Source organism: Urocampus carinirostris, chromosome 20, assembly GCF_059441175.1.
Source record: "Urocampus carinirostris isolate Australia breed hairy pipefish chromosome 20, RoL_Ucar_1.0, whole genome shotgun sequence".
NCBI classification, from domain to species: domain Eukaryota; kingdom Metazoa; phylum Chordata; class Actinopteri; order Syngnathiformes; family Syngnathidae; genus Urocampus; species Urocampus carinirostris.
The window spans coordinates 2,227,794-2,249,733 of NC_142368.1; the positions used below are offsets into that span (position 1 = coordinate 2,227,794).

Genomic DNA, 21,940 nt, shown 5'->3' on the forward strand with positions numbered 1-21,940 from the left:
CCGATTACTTTTATTTTTTAACAAAGATTTACCGCACTCCAAACTTCGTCAGGCAGATCCACCATTATTGTTTTGGTCTCGCGGTTCGAGTTTTCGTCTGCACGCCGATCTCGGCAAACGAGATCTCGTTGCTTCGAGATGACGTCATTGTTGTGGTGGTTGTCGTCGATTTAAGGTGAAAATCAACACAAAATTGGTCATTTTTTTCAGTGTCAGTAATTAGTCGAAGCATAATGCCGAAAGTGATAACAACGTCAATAATTTCGGCACGAAAAAACATCGGGGAAATTCTTCGGAAGACCGCTAGGAAAACACATGTGTTGAAGCGAACGACTCGACGAAAGACAATAAACAAAATAATACTCCTAAGCAGGGTTGGGTAGGGTTACTTTGACTTGATTACTTTCAATTACTTTTGGATTACCCCAATACCAAATATGCTAATAAAAGACAAAAGAAACTAAATATGACTCACAACAAGTGGTAAGCTTTCTCTCCTGGCTTTGATCTCTCTGATCTCCGGCAAAACTAACATAAAATGCGACAGAAACCAAATGAAAATAAAACCAAACAGCTTGCCAACATCATTTTTGTCGTTCCATGTATTCCGTTACTCCCCAAGCCTGCACAAAATGGAGTCATTTTATTCATATTTAGTTTCCACGAAGAATATATGAACTCAAAAATCTGAAGTGATAACTGCTTTGTATTACCAATTAATTGTGATGATTAAAACTGCATGAATTTATAGGCTAATATTTCAGCAATATTATTTTGCATAATTTCCAATATTGTGAACTGAAAAATCTAAAGTGATAACTGCTTTGTAATACCAATTCACTGTGATGATTAAAACTGCAAGAATATATAAATATTTCAGCAATATTATTTTGTATAGTGTACAATATTGTGAACTGAAAAATCTTGAAGTGATAACTGATTTGTATAACCAATAAACTGTGATGATTAAAACTGAATGAATATATAGATTTATATTATATATTTGTCGCTGATTTACCATTTCAACCTCGATAACACTAAATTTTGGAGACCAGTAGATCTCTGTTGGGACCAGTCGTCCCTCTAAGCTGCACACGTGCGCAATTGCGCACTGCTCGCACATTCTCAGCGCACAAGAAAATCTAGCCAGCGCACAAAAATGAGGGCTCAAAATGACTAATTAAGAAGCGACTTAAGTCAAAGTTACAGTGCATGAAGGTAAAAATACACGGGTTCCCCTTACGTTGGGTCTTAAATGCGGTATTTTGAAGTCGAGTCGAAGTAGAACGAAGTTGAGTAAAGTTAGTAAAGTTTGTCAGTAGAGTTCGGATCAGCTCACTAAAAGGAACCGGCTCTTTCGGGTCCTAAACGGCTCTTCGGGTTGTTTTTGCTTCTTTAATAACAACATGACCAAATATTATGTAAAACTATGCACAAAATGACTTGAAAGAAGGGGGGAATAGAACAAAAAAGAAAAAAATACCAAAATGAAAAAGTAGTGAAAAGCTGAGAAAAAAGAAACAAAAGGAAGAGAAAAAAAGAAGGAAAAAATTAGAAAAAAAACTGAAAAAAAAGAAAAGAAAGAAATGTAGGAAAAAAGTAAACAGAGAACAAAAACAAAAAACTAACAGCTCGGAAAAAATAAACACAATGAGATTTTTTTTAAAAGGAATTAAAAAAGAAGAAAAAGTTTGTGTTGCATTCAAAATATTTCCAATGATATCAAGTGAATCTTGTTGCCAACATTGTACTTCCACTAAAAAATGGGATGAAGTACAGTTCTGTATCTTACAACCGACTAAATAAGCCCCCAAAATGTTAATATTATGCGACAAAATACATAAGGAAATAAAAAGAAATGGATATCCTGTGAAAGAATTGTAAGAACAAATGGCGTTTGTAGGCCGTACAACCTTTGCAATTGTACACGAGTCAATTCATTCAAAAGAGAGAAATAATTTTGCATTGCCGGAAACTCAGCAAAATGTAACTTGATGTCAAGTTTTGGACATGTTTGATCATGAATTATCTGGCCACACTTGGGATTATGGTGGCTCACTGTTGTTTCAAGCGTTGCTCACCGACTTTGCATAAACGCTCAGACCCGTGGAAAATTAGAGGGAACATTGGTTGGGACCCATAGATTTTTGATCCATCACTTTTCAGAGGTAAAATGAACACAGGACCCGTGCAGTTCAGGGATCCGTAAACCGTGTATTGTCCTAAATTGTTCTTAAGAAAAACCAGTTCCTTCTTGCCAAAGCTACCCTCCCAGTTCCATAACCACCCACCACTCAATCGACCTCATCCGGGTCACTTCCTGTCCCCCGGGGCCCTGGAAAGTCACGATGAGACTGGGATTGGGGACTTCTCATTCCCCAACTGAGGTGCGAGTGTTCTGCGGCCGGTAGAAGAGCCCTGTGTGCTCCACAAAGTGAGTCTGTGGTGAGGTCAGCCGGCGACAGCTGAGCGCTCCCGATGCTCGCAACTCCGCCAGACGCTGCCTGCCGTTGGCCATCAAAAGCTTTATTCATTCGCTCATCGGTGCGCTCATCCTGCCGCAAAAGTCATTCACCGCTCCAACCGGCCAACGGACACGCGCACCCCGAACGGAGGCCGGGAGGACTTTGCACAATCGCCTTTTCTTCTTTGTCGGGCGGGAAGAAAAACATAAGAGCGACACGGCGGCCTTTCTGCCATGTGGAAAGACTCACGGGGAGATTAGCGCCGTGTCGCCCGTGCCGGGGATGCGGGAGGGGGGTCAAGGCGGATTCAGTGGGGAGGGGGTTCGAACAAGAGCCCAGCTGTTCAAAAGGAAGTGGCACCTCCGGCGGGCCAAGGACTTCCAGGAGGTTCCGAAGTAGCAAAGTCAGCAAAATCGAGAAACCTCGACAAATACATCCATAGTCTTATCATGGATAACCTGTATTCATCGTGAATTAATGAACCTAAAAGGATGGATGGATATACCGTAAATTCTGGACTATAAGCCGGTACTTTTTTCCCAAACTTTGAACCCTGCGGCTTATTCAGTGATGCGGCCAATTTCTGTCATTTTTCTATATTTCTTTTTCTTTTTAATCTACTAGTTTGGCCCCCGACAGAATGTTTGTTCTATCGTGTTAAAAGGAGTTTGACACCCCTGCCCTACATGGTAAAAAGTGGCCGGAATAAGCGATCCAACCATTTTCTCATCCGCATCAATCTTTCTTATTCCCATTTCATTTGAAATGAAACAACTCGCCTCTTTCTTTTATATTGAATAGATGCACGGGATATTAAACAACAAAAATCTCAAAGTTCTTAGCGCGCTGGAGATACAGTAAAGATGGTTTACACACGAACTAGGAAGAGGAAACACATTTCTTCTTCGGGGTGGATGCTGGGTGAGCGCTCACAGCGCCACACGCCGGTAGAGGCGGAAAGAAGCACTACAGTAATGTCCCGTACTCGGAAAAAGGTGCACACAAAACAAAATCTGCATGTTCTCCCCGTGTTTGCGTGGGTTTTCTCCGGGCACTCCGGATCCCTCCCACATTCCAAAAACATGCATGTTAGTTTAATTGGCCGGTCCAAATTTACCCTAGGTGTGAATGAGCGAATAAATTGTCTATCTCTGTGTGCCCTGTGATTGGCTGGAAACCAGTTCAGGGTGTCCCCTGCCCACTGCCCGAAGATAGCTGGGATGGGCTCCAGCACCCCCGCGACCCTACTGAGGATAAGCGGTGCAGATAATGGATGGATGGATGGATCCTGTTCGCCCCACGACCAAAAGTGCGGTTTGAGTTTTGGCCCTCTGTGCAATTGAGTTTGACACCCTTGCCCTAGACCAAGGCTGTCAAACTCATTTAAGCTCGGGGGCCACACGATAGAAGAAACATTTTCTCGGGGGGCTGTTTAATAGATTAAAGAGAAAGAAAAAAAAGAGAGAAAGAAAAAGATAGGGAGAGAAAGGTAGAGAGGGTGGGACAAAAGAGAGAGAGAGAGAGAGAGAGAGAGAGAGAGAGAGAGAGAGTGAAAAACAAGAGACAAACAGAAATAGTGAGAGAGGGGGAAAGAAAGAAAAAGAATGAAATCCAAAGAGAAATAGAAAAAGGGAAAAAGAGGAGAGAAGAGAGAAGGAGAGAAAGAGAGAAAGGGGAAAGACAGAAGGCGAAAGCAAGAGAGAGAGAGAAAGAGAGTAAAGGAAAAAATGAAGAGAGAGCAGTAGTTCAGGAGGTAGAGCGATCGTTTTAGGATTAAGGGATCCCAGTTCGAATCCCGGCTTGTCCGTGTTACATGCCGAAGTGTCCTTGGGTAAGACACTGAACCCCCAATAAGCAGGTTAGCGCCTTACATGGCTACACAGATCACGGCCGCTATTGGGAAATGTGAAGCACAATGTAAAGCGCTTTGGGAAGTCATTGACTTGAAAAGTGCTATATAAATGCAAATCATTTCATTTCATTTAATTTCAAAAGAAGGTAAAAAGACACAGAGAGAAAGAGACAAAAAGGAACGAAGAAAGAGAAAAAGAGAAAGGGAGACTGAAAGACAAAGAGATAGAGAGTAAGAGAAAAATGGAGGAAGAGAGAGACAGAGAGAAAGAGAGATTAGAGACAGAGAAATACGAGTGCAGCATTTGTGAGAGGCACCTGACATTGGCAACATCAAGTGGACCTATTTCATTCGACAGCTCTCTTTCTCTTGTGCTTCTCTGAGCGTTGTCTCGCGGGCCTGATCCGGGCCGCCTGTTTGACACCCTTGCCCTAGACTATCCCCTACCTCCTAACCCTTAACCCTAGCCTAACTCCAAACAATAACTAAAACCCTTAACTCTACCCTAACCCCTAACCCACAACATTGCTCGACTTCATCATAAAGTCGCAGATTATTTGATGAACAGCAGCCCCGATTCTTTGAACAGTGGATCGGGAACTGCTCCAAGGCCGACCGGACGGGGAGTCAATGACGTTGGCCTGCAGGAATGGTGCTTTGATGTCACTTCCCATGTCACAGAAGACGGAAAAACTCCAAAATGGACGTACAAAGACGCACGAGGAAATGGTAAGCAGGAGAATTGCTCATTAGCATTGCAGATTCCAGCGATAGCGTCCTGAATGAGCCTCATGCACGTCGGGTTTGAATCCCGGGCATTGTTGGGTCCGGTGTGGGAGTGGAGTCGGGATCGGCGGCGCTCGGAATTCGCTGTGGATACGCGTGGGATTCAAGGCTTTCCTCTTATCACAGCCAAATGTCAAAATGAGGATGTAGCCGCGCGGAAACAGAAGAAAGCATAGCCGGAATTTTTCTCGCGCCGTGTCAGCGGCGTGCCTCGCATTCAGCTGGGACGGCCGGCAGGGAGATTTCGCTTTGAGGATTTCAGCTGGCGGAGTTCACTTTGAAGCCAAAATAACAACCCTGGATCCATGCAGATCGTCTCAATTTCTCACTTTATTTAGGTGTGTTGGTTTCTGGTACTGTGAGGAAACGGTCGGAGTCCAAAGACGAATACCCGATCGAAATTTTCCTCATATCTGACCGGCTAACGCCATGCTAGCAACAAGGAGAATGAGACGAACTAAGTTGAGCTTAGGTTAGGCCAGACCACAAGCTCCACCCTCACAGTGACTCGTACGCCGTGCTAGCAACAAACTAAAACAAACTAGCTTAGCGCTATAGCCCTGATGGGACCGCCCAGTTTCTCGTTACCTGCACAGGTCACCCTAATAGCTTTGACCCAGCTAGCGCAACAAACCACGTTTGCTTCAATGGCCTGACCATAAGCTCCACCCACTCAGGTGACCCCTGCATCATGCTAGCAATTCATGCTAGCGCCAAGATGAAAGAAACTAGCTTAACCTGCTGAGACCATCTATTTCTTGATTGCTAACAAATGTTGCCCTCATAGCTTCAACAACGTTTGCATCAAAAGGACCAAACACAAGCTCGCCCCCTGTGAATAATCCTGCATTATGCTAGCAACAAAGTAAAACAAACTACCGTATTTTCCGCACTATAGGGCGCACCGGGTTATAGGGCGCACCTCCAAAAAATAGTTTTTGGTTCTATATCTTCCATCGATAAGGCGCACCGGATTGTAAGGCGCTACAATGGGAACGTCGACAAAACAGTCAGATGATTCAGTCCAACTTATTACCCCCTTAACATTCCCAAAGCTTGCAAAGAAGCAAATACGTGTCGTAGACACGTGCGGATGCGGTGTCCGTACGATGTCACTCAAATGCGTCATTTCAAATATCATTCGGAAGGTTAAAGTCTTGGGATTCAAGAAATGCCAACCATTCCTTAGTTTCTATTTTCTTTTTCGCTCGCAACTTTACTGTGCATATGACAATAAACACTTTGAATTGAATTGAGTTTAAAAATAGACTCATCACAGAAACATCAAGATGGTTCTAAAACAAGATACCGGGAAAATATAAAGCCGCATAGCTCACCTAAGTTCTCTTGCAGCCATCACGTTCAATAATGATACGTAACCATGGTCTTCTCAACCGTGAGTGTAGTAAATCCAGGAGAGTCAAATATTTACAAATACATACTAATGAAACATGTTTCTTTATCGCGTAGTTTAGCAAGCTTGCTATTCAGTCATCTTTTTCGGCCAATTGCAGGGTTTGTTTTGGCCCTCAAGCCTATCTGAGGCTCCGAATAACTTCAGCCAATAACGATCGATTTAATTGATGATTGACACATCTTTTTCGGCCAATTGCAGGGTTTGTTTCGGCCCTCTAGCCTATCCGAGGCTCCGAATAACTTTAGCCAATAGCGATCGATTCAAATGATGATTGACACATTGGTTAGCCAATGAAACGCCGGTATATAAATCCCAGCTTACACCGCGGACTACTCCACGTTCGGGGGAAAATCGAGTCGCTGTTGCGTAAGTTGCGAGACCTTGCAATTTAATATTGAGCCATTTATAAGGCGCACTGTATTATAAGGCGCATGGTTAGCTTTTGAAAAAATTAAGACTTTTAGGTGCGCCTTATAGTGCGGAAAATACGGTATATTAACACTAGCTTGCTAGGATCAACAGTTCCCTCGAGCCAGCACAGGTTTCCCTAATGGCTTTTAAAGGCTGGCGCAAATAATTTTTCCATCAAAAGACCTGATCACAAGCTCCACCCCTTCTGCTAATCCCTACACCATGTTAGCAATGAACTAGCTTAGCGCAAACTATAATGAGTTAGCTGGAAAGGGCCTACCTCCTTGTTGCTAGCACAGGTCGCCCTCATAGCTTGGACATAGCTAGCGCAAATTGCGTTTACATGAAAAGATCCGACCACATGCTACGTCCCCACCGTGACACCTACACCATGCTAGCAACAAACTAAAACAAATTAGCTTAGCATTAGCCTGCTAGGACCACACAGCTCTAAGATGCCAACGCAAGATGCCCTCATATTTTCAACCCAGCTGGCGCAAACCGCTTCACCAAAAGTTTCACCCCTTCTTTTGACCCCTAATGCTAGCTACAAAATAAAACAAGCCTACGCTAGCCAGTTGGAAGCACCCATTCCCTCGTTGCCAGCAGAGGTACCCTGCGCATCGTCAACCCAGCTAGCGCAAACCGCTTCAAAAGACACAAACTCCTCCCCCTTGGGTAACCCCTACTCCATGCTAGCAACACTAAGATAGCAAGAAACTCAAACAAACTAGCTTACCGCTAGCCAGCTAAGACCAACCATTTCCTGGTTGCCAGCACAGGTCGCCCTCATATCTTCGACCCAGCTAGCCAAACCGCTTTCACATCAAAAGGGCCGTCCACAAGCTCCGCCCCCTCTGATGACCCCGCTCCCTTTGAAGTAGCGCTAGCGTGGCTAGCGTCGCCGTCCTCGATGACGGATGACCTCGCGTGCTCGCCCTTCGGAGTAAATCAATATGTACAAGCCCCGCCCCCTAAGCCCCCCCGACCCCCCCTCATCAAACAATCACTGATCTGGCGTGTGTGCAGAGCCCTGAACTTCTACCTGCAGCTGCCGTCATCCCGAACGGCTTTATCGGAAATCAATGTTGTTGACGATTAGCATTAAACATGTCCATTGATTAGCGGCATTTGTTGCGTATTCCCTAATCGGGGAGTGGGGGGGGGATTCTTTTTGAACACATGTCGCTTTAATCTGGAGTCAACAGTTAAGAACATGAAAGTAGGTTTAACTCAAATCTTTGCCCATATTTGGGCGTGTATGCTAACAGGAAGTGTTTCTATTGCTGTAAAATGACTCATTTCTGGTCAGGAGGAATTCAGCCAATATTCGAAAGCACAAGACTTTGATTGCGAGCCAGACTTGCTAACCGCCAGGCCACCGCGCTACTGTCGAAACCACAAAAATCCAAGCCAAAAAGAAAGTCAATTTTCATCTTGATTTCTTTCATGTCAGATAAGTTTTATTTTTTGAATTCAATTGAGAAAAACAATGACTACAATTGTAATAATAATTATAAGAATGATGAAAAACAGCAAATAATTTCTGGATTTACAAAAAAGAAATCATAAAATAATCGTAAACAAAAAAAATAAAAAAGATTAAAAAAATACAGAAAATTAACTTTAAATAAACAAAAATATTTTTGTAAAATACCATAAAAAGAAAAAATGTGTATAAATATGTATAAACACATACGCACACACGCACACACACACACACACAACACACGCACACACACACACACACACACACACACAACACACGCACGTATATATATATATATATATATATATATATATATATATATATCCAATATATATATATATATACATTTAAAATAAACCATAATACAAATATTTATTTTTCTTGTTAAAAAAATTATTATGTTTTTTCCCTATATTAAAAAAATGTAAAATAAAATAATAATTTCCCTGTTTCAAAAAACTGCTAAATAATTGTTTTGTTTTTTTGTAGAAATGTGAAATAAAATAAATTATTGTTCATGTTTTCAGAAAAATCTAAATACTTTTTTCTGTTTAAAAAAAACAAATATAACAACTATTTTTCTTTTAATTAATTGCAAAATAATTTATTTCTGCTTTGAAAGAGAGTAAAAGTATTTTTTTATCTTTTTTTCAAATTTACTGATTCATCAGGGCTGTAGTAGCTCAGGAGGTAGAGCGCTCGTCTTGGGATCAAGGGATCCCAGTTCGAATCCCGGCTCGTCCGTGTTACATGTCAAAGTGTCCTTGGGTAAGACACTGAACCCCTAATACCCCCAATAAGCAGGTTAGCGCCTTACATGGCTGCAAGGCCGCTATTGGGAAATGTGGAGCACATTGTAAAGCGCTTTGGGAAGTCATTGACTTGAAAAGCGCTATATAAAACGCAGATCATTTCAAAATGCAGATCATCATTTATTATTATTATTTTTAAAACATTTGACATGAAAATAATTATTTTTCTTTTTTTAAAATTGTAAAATAAAAATAGTATTTTCAGGACCAGAACGGAAACAGGACCCACTTGCGTGACGTTTCCCCCAAGTTTTATTGAAAGAGAGAGGAAGAGCTGCGCCCACGATCCGGTGTTGGCTGGGCGCAGGAAGCAAGTCGCTCTCGGTCTCGGATTGTGATCCCAACATGAAAGTAGATCTTTCGTAGTGAGCGATGGCGGTGTCAGGGGCGGAAAAACTGGTCGGTAGCCAGGACTGGGAGAGAAAGACGTGGTCGGGGTCCGAAACGAGTCGTAAGCCGGGACGGGAGAGCAGAAGTGGTCGGGATCAAAACGGGTCGTAGCCGGAGACAACAGGAGGAAAAAACAGGACAGGCGTGAGTCAGGGTCGAAAAAGGCTTGCCTAGTACACACGGAGATTTGCAGACGGACTGACAACAGGGGATTGACGGGACAGGGTTCAAATACTGACAGGGAGCCAATCAGAACCTGCGGCACAGCTGAGTCACATCAGTAATCATAACAATTTTTCTCCTATCCGAAACTTTAAATTGTAATGTATTTTTTTTTAAAAATGAATTTATTTCCATGTTTAAAAAAAAATAAAACAACATTTTTTGTTAAAAAAAAATAAAGACACTTACTTTGAATGTTTCACGAATTTACAAAAAAAAACTATATTTTCTTGTGTTCTTTTTATGAAAATAATGATTTACTTTGTCAATCTGCAGAAAAAAAACTCATAATTATATCTCATTCTCATTAGCTACACCGCTTACCCTCAGTAGGGTCGCGAGGGTGCTGGAGCCCATCCCAGCAATCATCGGGCAGTGGGCAGGGGACACCCTGAACTGGTTGCCAGCCAATCGCAGGGCACACAGGGACAGACAACTCACTCGCGCATTCACACCTAGGGACAATTTGGACCGGCCAATTCACCTGAAATGCATGTTTTTGGAACGTGGGAGGAAACCGGAGTGCCCGGAGGAAACCCACGCAAGCACAGGGAGAACATACAAACTCCGCACAGGAAGTCTGGAGCTGGATTTGAACCCACGCAGGAGGTTCCCAAGACATGAACTGTGCCGCACATGCGCTAACCACTGGGCCGCCGTGCTGCCCTCATAATTATATATACATATTATATTAAGTTTTGCCCTCCATTCATCCCTCCTAACTTCTGATGACTCAATCCATAAGAACTCTTAAATATAATCAGCCATTTTGTTGTTTTTTTTTGTCCCCCTGACACTGCTCATAATTTTATCTTCTTCGAATGTCAGCAGATAAAGGCCTCCCTTATTTCAGCAACTCTTAAAATAGAAACACTTAGAGAAAGCATAAATGAGTCACTGGCGTTGTTTTTCTTCTTTTCCTTTCGTTTTGTCTCGCACGAATCTAAGAATATATAAATACAGTCCCACTTTGTTCTCCTCTCCTAATCCATTACCCCAGATGCGATTGTGTTTCTCTGACGTTAGCCTTGCAAAAAAAAGACACTTGCACCTTAAAGAATGTTTTTTTTTCTTATGGTATATATCATATACTATTTTTCACATGTGTCAGCCTCAAATATGACAGTGGTCAGCGTGGGATTCCCAAGGGGGCGCCGTTCTCCTGCAGCGTCGGGTGAGTCAGAAAGGATTTGGCGCCGCTTGAAAGGTTGCGGGCGGCGCTGAAGGCATAATAAGAGGGTCGGGACCGGATCGGGAGAGGGCCGGCCTTTCTCTTTCCGCGCTATTATCAGACTCGTCTTGAAGGCAGATTACATGCTGGCCCGGTCTATTGGAGGATTTTCATCGCATTCTTCCGTGTGTATAATTAGTCGGTGCTTTAAAGGCCCAGCTTTGTGTTTTATAGCAGCCCTCGGTGGTGTAAAAATGCGTCATTTGGTTAAATGAAACAAGATATGTTCACATAATAAGCAAAACACATGGGTTGCGGTTTTTCTTTGCCGTTTCCTTCTCTAGCCACACAGGTTACTACTTGGCTGCAGCTTATTGCGTGCCGCTGGTCGCTATTGTTATTGTCGGATTGGATAGCTGAGCCCCGCACAAGATGGTGGCTGAGACCTGTGATTCGGTCATTTTTGACTTTTTTTCAGTGTTTCATTCTTTAGCCACACGGCTGAAGGCTATGGCTCACCGCTAGCCGCTTTACTTATTGTTAGCTGCAACAGCTGAGCCCTGCATGTGATGGCTGTCTCGTCACGTGATTCAGGTATTTTGGACTTTTTTTCACGGTCTTGTTCTCTAGCCAATGATGTTAACAACTTGGTTGGAGGATAGGGCTAGCCGCTATCGTTATTGTTAGCTGCTCCAGCTTCATCCTGCAGTGTTGCTCGCCTTTGGCTGTTGCTCATGCGTGCAAACGTTGCTGAGTTCTATGATTGAGGCATCTTGCACTTTTTTCCACTGTGTTCTTCTCTACCCACTCTAATTTGCAACACTTATTAGATACTCTTATTAGCCACTCAGCTGCAGGGAATTGCTTGCCGCTAGCCACTTGTTATTGATAGCTTCGACTGCTGAACCCTGCATGTGATGCTCGCTCAGTCCCATCATTCGGGTATCTTGCACTTTTTATTCAACTGTTATCTTCTCTAGCCCCTGATGTTGGCCACTCGGCTGAAGGCTATGGCTTGGTGCTAGCCACCATTGTTGTCGTTAGTTTCCAAAGCTAAGCACTTCATGTGATGGTCGCTGAGTCCCGTCATTCAGGCATCCCCCTTCCTACTGTTTCCTTCTCTAGCCACTTAAGCAAACCACTTGGCTACAGGCTTTTGTTAGCTGCGCCTTGGAAATAAACCTTGCTTTGTCGTCCAGTGTCACTCACTCAAGTCAGGCGGGCCGTTTCAAGAACGACCAAAGTAAATTGATTTTTTTCCATAAGAGAATAATAATCATAAGTCATGCATTCCAACCCGTATGTAAAGTCGACATTTTCTCACTAAAACATGCAACAAACCGGCAATTTAGTCGTAAACATAAGAACCGTGCTAAAGTTCTGTATATGCAACCTACACAATGAAGTTGTTCCTATGTTATTACAATGTCATTACCAGTGTCGGGACCAGAACGGAAACAGGACCTGATTGCGTGACGTTTTCCGCAAGTTTTATTGAAAGAAAGAGGAAGGACTGCGCCCACGATCCAGTGTTCGCTGGATGTGGGGAGCAAGTCTCTCTCGGACTCGAACTTTGATCTGAACACAGAAGTGGATCTTCTGTAGCGAGCGATGGCGGTATCGGTGATGGAAAAACTGGTCAGTAGCCGGGACTGGGAGAGCAAAGCGTGGTCGGGGTCAGAAACCAGTTGTAAGCCAGGACGGGAGAGTAGTAGACGTAGTCGGGATCAAAAATGGGTCATAAGCCGGGACGGGAGAGCAGACGTAGTCGGGATCAAAACAGGTCGTAGCGGGAGACAATCGGGAGCAAAAATGGGACAGGAGTCATAAGTTCACAGACGGATTGACAACGGGGGATTGACAGGACTAGGTTTAAGTAGGGACAGGGAGCCAATCAGAGCCCGCAGAGGTTGGCGCCAAAAGAGCGGGCACAGGTGATTCACATCGGTACTCATGACAACCCGGTTGTCATTATGAAAAGTAGGTTTGAAATAGTCAACGACTAAAACATCTCGTATAAGGGCACTGAGTGATTCACATATATATATATATATATATAAAAATTGGGCTTATTTTTAAAAGGATTTTGCCTTTTCCTCACTTGGTTAGTCTATGCCCTGCCATAATTCTATTTCGATTCTTATCTAGTCTGTGTATTCAATTGTCCTAGGTTGTTGAACAGGGGGAAAGGAGGGGATTTTTATCGTCCGATTGTACACGTTTTACAGCACTTTGAGTGGCAATTCATTGGCTTAGAAAGTGAAATTGGGTTTCAAGTTTTAGCATCCGATGTCATGATTGTCGATGTGAATCAACTGTGCCCGCTCCTTTGGCGCCAACTGCCTCGGACACTGATTGTCCCTATTTAGACCCACTCCTATCTGTCCCCTTTTGTCAGTCAGTCTGCGAACCTCAGTTAACACTAGGCAGGCCTTTTCGACCCTGATCCCACCTGTTATTTGCTCTCGTCTGTCCCCCGGCTTCGACCCGTTTTTTGATCCTGACCACGTCTACTCTCCCGCCCCGGCTATCCCCCTCTTTTTGTCCCCCTCTTCTTTCCTGGCTTACGACTCGCTTCCGACCCGACCCGTTTTTCCATTCCCGTCACCGCTCGCCACAGAAGATTCAATTCCACGTTCAGAGTGACCTGCTCCCCGCGTCCAGCAATCACCGGAATCGTGGGCGCAACCCTTTCTCTTTCTTCCAAAAAACGCAAGTGGGTCCTGTCTCCGTTCTGGTCCCGACATCCGATGCAAGTGTCTCCCAATGCGAGTATTGAGACCGTAACAGGAGATCAAGCTTGGTCTTTGGAAGTAGTATCACACTCCACTTATCGCATGGCCTCCCCGGAGAGTGGCGGTCCACGCCATCTGCAGTCAATAGCGAATGAATAAAGTGGAAAGGAAGACTTAAACAGACAAGTGAATGCATAATTGTGAAAGGCCTTCTGTGCCCTCGCGGCATGTGTGCGCCCATCACCCCCCGCCCCACCCCCGATGACGAGAAGCCAACTGGGAAATCAGTGGAGATGCTTTAAATGCCCTAATGCGGTCAAATTGTTTTCAGATTGACCACTGATGGACAGTTTCCTTTCAAGCCTTTAACTACCTCCACACACACGGCCGAGACTGTCGAGTCTGGACATCGTTACAACGCTCTTTACCCGACCTTTGCCCTCTGACCCGTGAACCCGCCACGCCGCCGCACGGTGGCCGGGACGGAGGACTAATCTGTGGCAGGAAGTCAAAAACCGGAAAAGGAGGAGAGGCTGATGGATGCCCGACCGAGTCAGCCGTTTTAGATCAAACTCTAGATGAGGTGCCGGGGATATCTGCTTTAACATGTTAGAAAGGCGAGGTGAGGAAACCCGAAGGGAGCGGTGGATCAGCGGTTAAACGCGGCCGGCTCACAGATGGAGAGCTTGAGTGAGATGGGAAATGCGGACAAGTGCGTCTGCCGTATTTTTAACTTGAGGCAAGGAAATGGAGATACGATCAGGAGGGAAACGAGAGAAGAATTTCTAATATAGCTTTAATCCTCCTCTTCTGCCGGTCGGTGGTGATTCGAGGTAAAATCGGGCCTTAAACAATCCAGCCCAACCTGACCCGAGCCCCACCAATAAACTTGATTTGAAAGACCGAGCCCGAAGACAAATAAAGATTTTTTATATTTTCGAAGTGATGACCCGGGAGGAAGAAGTGTGATCCGAAGAGCGCCGGTGCAGACGAGCGTGCAAGCCGCTCTGCGCGGATCTCCACAAAGAAAAAGAAACAAAGAACAACTGACGGGTGGATAGTAAAAGAAAGAAAGAGGCCCGACCCTTCCCGAACCCGTACGTAATGATCGACATTTTACGCCTGACACAACCCGAATTTCGGGTCTGGCTCAGGTTCAGGCTTAAGCTCTTACCTTTAGTGTCTTAAATCAGATGTACAATCCACTAAAAACGTTAATACGTGTTCATTTTTTGAACTCTTGGTTACTGAGTTCGGATTTCTTCTCCATGAAAATATTATTTTCTTTTTTTGGTGTGGGTGTCTGGTTGATTTTTCTGCCAGTATTCCCCTCAATTTCAATAAATGGTAAAATGACCCAGCACGGCGACCTATACAGTTCTGAGGTCATGAGATAGAACGGCCTGTGTGGAGTTTGCATGTTCTCCCCGTGCTTGCATGGGTTTCCTCCCACACTCCAAAAACATGCATGTCAGGTTGTTGGCCGGTCCAAATTGTCCCTAGGTGTGAATGAGCGAGTGAATTGTCTGTCCCTGTGTGCCCTGTGATTGGCTGGCAACCAGTTCAGGGTGTCCCCTGCCTACTGCCCCAAGATAGCTGGGATGGGCTCCAGCACCCCCGTGACCCTACTGAGGATAAGCGGTGCAGATAATGGATGGATGGATGGGTAAAATGACCCTCTTATATACTATAAAAAAAAATCAAAAAAAATCTGTTACCTATCTATAACTGAGAAGTATATAAACACATCTGCAAGACAATATTACACAGAAACATTATTGATGCAGAGAAGAAGTGGAAAACTGTTTAGCCAATCACAATGCAGAACATAACACACTTATAGCCAAAGTTAGCTGTATATCTTACTTTCTTCATCTGTCTGGGATACAAAACTTATACTTCAAAAATAATTAAATTTCTCACATTTTAAAACACATTTTGTGGAGTTAAAATGTACTCCATATTGGTACTTGTTGAAAATGCAGATATCCTATTGACTGAACTAATTCCCACAATGCCTTCCTCTTTTTGTTCGGTATAGAATCGTAGGTTTTTTAAAAAGTTTGCAAAACACTGCTACAGTACTTTATTTTTGTACTTTATTAATTAAGCTTGCGGTGATGCTAAAGGGAGAAGCAAAACATTGAATGACATCTGTCTTGTTATTGATAACGGCATAGCGAATATTGTTTACAAGCGTCGCGATAAACATTCGATAAACATTCGAAAAAATAACAAAGAATCTAAGAAATAAATAGGCAAACTATTTACAAGGTAGCGCTTGGAGACTTTTAAAGTTGGATTGTATTCATCAAGTACACCCCACAATTATGCAGTCTGGGCATCCCTACTAGGAATAACATAGGATGTAAAAATGAAGAAAGAAAATGAGAAAACGGTGAAGAAACAGTGTAAAGAAGGCACTATGAGGAGAAAGCGGGAGGGATAAGAAAAAGAGCGGAGGAGGAAAAGTGAAAGTTAAGGGAGAAAAGATAAAAGGAGTCGAGGGGAGACGAGGATAAAACAAGTTAAAAAAAAAGAAGAAAGTCGGGATGGGGGGATAAACAGCGGAGGCGGTGCGGCAAAAGGCAAACCGAGGCGACCGGGAGGGGGTAGTTGAGGTAAGGAAACAAGACCGAGGCGAGACGGCGAGTCGGAAGTGAGGGTGTGCATCTCTTAAAGGAGACGCCTTCATCCAAACACAGATGTTAAAGGGATACTAGCCTTGACCTTTGACCTTCCAAACAAGGTTTCCCGTGCAAACAAGTTATCCGATCTCGCCGTACCTTTGGAAAAGCCACCCGTAAATCAGCAATCGGGCTATGATTTGCGCGCGGTGAAATCCGCACGGGGGCGGTTCGAGGTTAGCGGCCGTGATTTACCCGTGAGAACCGTTCCGTTGGCCTTTCATCTTTTCCCGGGGACGTACATCCGTCGGAGTCGGGACACCGTCCTGTCCAGGCGAGCACGATTGGGGTGCTGTGGGACCACATCAAGGCGAGGAGAGGATTCTAATACAGTGGAACCTCGGTTCTCGACCATAATCCGTTCCAGAACCCTGTTCGAAAAGCGATTTGTTCGAACACAGAAATCGTTTTTCCCATTACAAATAACGTAAATCGTTTTAACCCGTTCCAACACCCTGAATGTTTACTAAATAACATAAATGTTACCCAGGCTAATCGTTCGCGTTAGCGTAATCTTTCGTACGAAACATGAACGTGTAAAAATAAAATAATCAGGTCGTTTACAAGTCATTTAGCACCCGGGTCTCCAAAACAAGCGGTAAATGGTTCATTGGAAAGGGGGCTCCGTTCCAACACCCTGAAAGTTGGGCTCCGTTCCAACACCCTGAATGTTTACCTTGAATGTTCAACGTAACATAAAGCTAACCCAGGCTAATCGTACGTTTGCCTTAGCGTAATCTTCCGTACGAAAGATTACGCTAACATGAACATGTACAAATAAAAAAAGGATAAAGAAAAGAATTATGAATAGGATTTTTTACCTTCGTGGTGGTCAGCAGAAGGCGCAGATGGACGGTGAGAGGGATGGAGGAGGAAGGAAAATGATTGTTTGGAAGGAGAGTCCCATTCCATAAAAACTTCGGGGAGCTCTTCTGTCTGAGGGGTGCTCACACGTTCAAATCTCTTTGCTACGGATGACTGGCTACAGGATGTTCTTTTTTCTTAAAATATCTATCCAATGACACTTGCTTCTGCCTTCTTTTTAGCACTTTTCGAAAGTGGTTCATGACAGTGTCATTAAAGTCATGATGACTCTGGTGGCTGCAGCTTCATCGGTGTGGTGAAATTCTGTAACTCGGCCCATTTGCTACACATTTGTTTAATCTCGGATGTCCCCTAGTGTATTGGAGGTGCAATTGCACCTGAAAAAATTAAAATGAGTAAAAAAAAGTGATGTGAAACATCCACCCCGGCGTTCGGCTTTTTGACCGAACAGCGAAGCAAGAATTTCTCGAAAATTTTGGTCGGACTCCGATTTGTTCGAACTGAGAGCCGTTCGAAAACCGAGGTTCCACTGTACTGTATTTTCACGAACACAGGGCGCACCGTGTGAAATGGCGCGGTATCCGTAGCTGTTTCTATTTCTGTATTTAACCGTACACAGGGCGCATCACACGATAGGGAGCAGGTGCCCTCTGCTTGCGGCCTCTTTACAACAACACAGACAAGCAGTCAACTGCGCAGGGTTGGGAATAACGGCGTTATGTAACGGTGTTATGTTTTTAGTAACAAAGTAATCGAACTCGTCATTTATTCTGGCGTCACCGTTACTGACAGTTAAAAGTGGTGCGTTACTTTAAATAAAGCGGTTTCCCGCTCTCCTTCAAGTACGTATGTATATTGTTAGAAAGTGATTACAAACAGGGTGGGGTAGGGTTACTTTAACTTGATTACTTTCAATTACTTTTGGATGACTCCAATACCAAATATGCTAATAAAAGACAAAAGAAACTAAATATGGATAAAATGATGACTCACAACACGCGATAAGCTTTCTCTCCTGGCTTTGATCTCTTTGATCTCTGGCAAAACTAACATCAAATGCGACAGAAACCAGGGTTGGGTAGGGTTACTTTAACTTGATTACTTTCAATGACTTTTGGATTACTCCAATACCAAATATGCTAATAAAAGACAAAAGAAACTAAATATGAATAAAATGACTCCATTTTGTGCAGGCTTGGGGAGTAACGGAATACATGGAACGGCAAATGTGATGTCGGCAAGCTGTTTGGATTTATTTTCATTTTGTTTCTGTCGCATTTGATGTTAGTTTTGCCGGAGATCAAAGAGATCAAAGCCAGGAGAGAAAGCTTACCACGGGTTGTGAGTCATCATTTTATTCATATTTAGTTTATTAGCATATTTGGTATTGGAGTAATCCAAAAGTAATTGAAAATAATCAAGTTAAAGTAACCCTAACCAACCCTGATTACGAATATAGTATTGACTAATGCCAGTGTCTGAAATAACAGCTGCCCGGACGCTTGGGGCGTGCATCTTTTACGTCGGGTGCACAACTTACAAAACGTCTCCGCCCGGGTGGCCGACAACTTTTTCAAGGAAAAAACAAAACAAAAAAAAACAGACAGATTTTTCTATCAAATCAAACGTTTGCTTTATTCCGATTACGAAATCTTCATTCAGTTTGGAAATTTCGGTTCGTTTGGCAATTTGCATACATGGCAGCCAATCAGAAGCCTGCATCGAATAACTTCCTGCTTCCGGACTTTCCCGAGTGTTATAAGGTCGTGCATTTGCATATCATTTTGCAAATATAAGAATTGTTCAAAAGAAGCTAACAACATTTATGACGCAACAAAATGTAAACGTACATTAAAAGCGTCGTGGAAAGAGGAGTTCACGTGGCTTGCAGCAGACGAGGCAACGCAAACATTGCATGAATGAAGATGAGTAGATACAGGTACAAATGAGTTTCAGACACTGCTAATCCGCCAAAAGAAAAAGCGAATGAGAGCTGATTTGAGCACCTCGACTCGTATTATGACGAACGAAACGGCTACCTACTGATCGGGAGCCAGTTCCCTTCAAGACGCCATTTTTTTTGTCTGGCGATTGCTCAAAATGCATTGTTTCTCCAAGGATTCTGTGCTGTTGACTCTGTTGAGTATAAAAAGGTTCAAATCATTCATCTCTTTCTCTGTAGATTAATAGATATTTAAATTTATGTTGCCTGTGTTTTTCAGTGTAAACATTTAAATATTTATTTTGCTTTATTCCCCCCTTTTTTTCATAATAATAAATAATCAATGGTAGTATAAAGATTAAACAATCAAGCTAAAGAGCCATTTGGGAGCCAAAAGAGACAGCTTTTTTTAGTGAGCTGAGCTGAAAATGCCGGTTCTATAAAAATAGTCGGAATTCCCATCTCTACAATGGACCATTCGAGTTAGATTTAATTTATTATACTCACATTATATTGTTTACTTCTGTTTGTTGTTTTATATTGTTTGTTTTTTATACTTGTAGTACTTCAAATGTAGGATATACAGTATATGTTGGTGGTGAGGCGCAATAAATGTGACAAGGTTCTATAACACAACTACCTCTCTGTTGTTCTCTACTCAACTGACTCAACAACTGCACATAAAATGTCAACAACTTATTTTTAAAGTAAAGGAAATAGTTATTTTTCTTCGTAACTAATTACTTTTACTATGGAGTAACTTAGTTACTTTCTTTTTGGAAGAAGTAGTGAGTACCTATAACTATACTTTTTTTAAAGTAACGTGCCCAACACTGCAAGTGCGCGTATTCAAAAGTACACCGGAAGCTAAATGAGTATCGTTGTGGTTTATTTAAGTATTGATAAAGTAAAACACGCAAATAAAACAACACTTTTATAAAAGAGCTGGTGCAAAACAGTTTGGCACTCACATTTTTTGCCGGTAATCCAATGAATAACCGTCAAAATCCTGGTCCCCTGTTTCTGACCAGAACAGCTTTGCTAAATCTCCATAAAAATTCACCTTCACAGTCACATTCGGAGTCACTTTCCGAAAACTCGAACAATCCTGCCCAAGCGTCCACTAACCATTCTGGTCCAGGTGGAAAAACGACACGGTTTCATGAAAACGAAAGCACCAAGACGATAACAATAACTTTCAAATTGCTAGATACGCTACGATGTTAACATCCATGAGTACCTCCGCAAACAAGGCATTGCGGGCAACGTCACGTGTCCTCTCCCGCTTGAGGGAAGCACGAGAGAAGGCGTAAAAGTCAAAAAATATCGCAAACATGTTGCATTTAGTTGGAAATGTGGAAGATATCACGATCGAATTAACATTTGGGGAGAAAACTTTGGTAGCACAATAACTTTCAAATTACTAGATACGCTACGCCGCTAGCATCCATGAGTACTTACGCAAACAAAGAGCGCATTGCGTTTGATGTCACATGTTCTCCAAACAAGAGACGCTTAAAAGTCCCAAGAGACGCATAAAAGTCGCGAAATATCTCACAAAACATCGGATTTTTACCCAAAAATGTCGTAAGTCTTGACTCGGCCAAAGGCTCGAAGCTCAAACCTGTGACCGCCCACTCTCATGGAGGACGCCCAACCCTAAGACCACCGAGCTGGTCTCTGACTGCCGCTTTACGTGAGACACGGGGTGAAAATCTGTGACTTATGTGCGCCTTATGGTCGTGAAGATACGGTAATTTCATGCCATCCGGACTGTTAAAGTCACTTTTGGGGGGCTGTTATCACTCATTTTACACCAAAGATTCAATGCTTAAAGGGACAGTGCGTAAAACTTCACCAGAATAGGTCGTTGTAGCTTAAAATGAAGATGAGATGTGTGCATTGGAAGTACACACACTACGGAAAAAAACAAAAGCCTACTCCCACATTTTCATGAATGAGCAAGGACAGGCTTTTCGATATCATTAAAGCACAGGTGTCAAACAGGCGGCCCGCGGGCCCAATCAGGCCCGCTAAGGGATTGAATCCGGCCCGCGAGACAACACTCAGAGAAGCGCAAGAGAAAAACAAGCTGCAGGTTGAAATAAATATGTCAACTTGATGTTGACAAAGCCAGGTGCCTTTCACAAAGACACTGTACTTGTATTTATTTCTAATTTTCTCTCTCTCTCTCTCTCTCTCTCTCTCTCTCTCTCTCTCTCTCTCTCTCTCTCTCTCTCTCTCTCTCTCTTTCTTTCTTTTTCTTTTCAACCCCCTTCTCTCCCACCCTGTCTCTGTCTCTTTCACTCTGTGTCTCTCTTTTTCTCTTCCTTTGTTGCTCTTTGTCTCTTTCTCTCTCTGTGTCTTTTAACCTCTTTTGCTCTAACTTCCTTTTTTCCTTTTCTCTCTTTTCTATTTCTCTCTTCATACCCTTCGCGCTTTCTTTTCTCTTTTCTCTCTTTTCTCTTTCTCTCTTAATACCCTTTGTGCTTTCTTTTCTCTTTTCTCTCCTTCTGTCCTTCTATTTCTCTTTGGATTTTTTTCTTCCTCTCCCTTTCTTTTCCCCCTCTCTCACAACTTTTTATCTTTTGTTTCTCACGCTCTCTCCCTCTCTCTCTTTTTATTTCTTTTTACCACCCTCTCCTTTTCCCTCCCTCTTTCTCTTATTTCTTTATCTCTCTTTTTCCTTTTCTTTAATCTACTAGTCCGGCCCCCGACAGAATGCTTGTTCTATTG

At 43.1% G+C, this 21,940-nt stretch overlaps 1 long non-coding RNA gene across 1 annotated transcript in view; it reads right to left on the bottom strand.

Annotated features, from left to right (window-relative positions):
- Positions 1-21,940, bottom strand: part of LOC148345984 (uncharacterized) — a 107,475-nt gene that overhangs the window by 57,091 nt on the left and 28,444 nt on the right. The window lies entirely within an intron of this gene.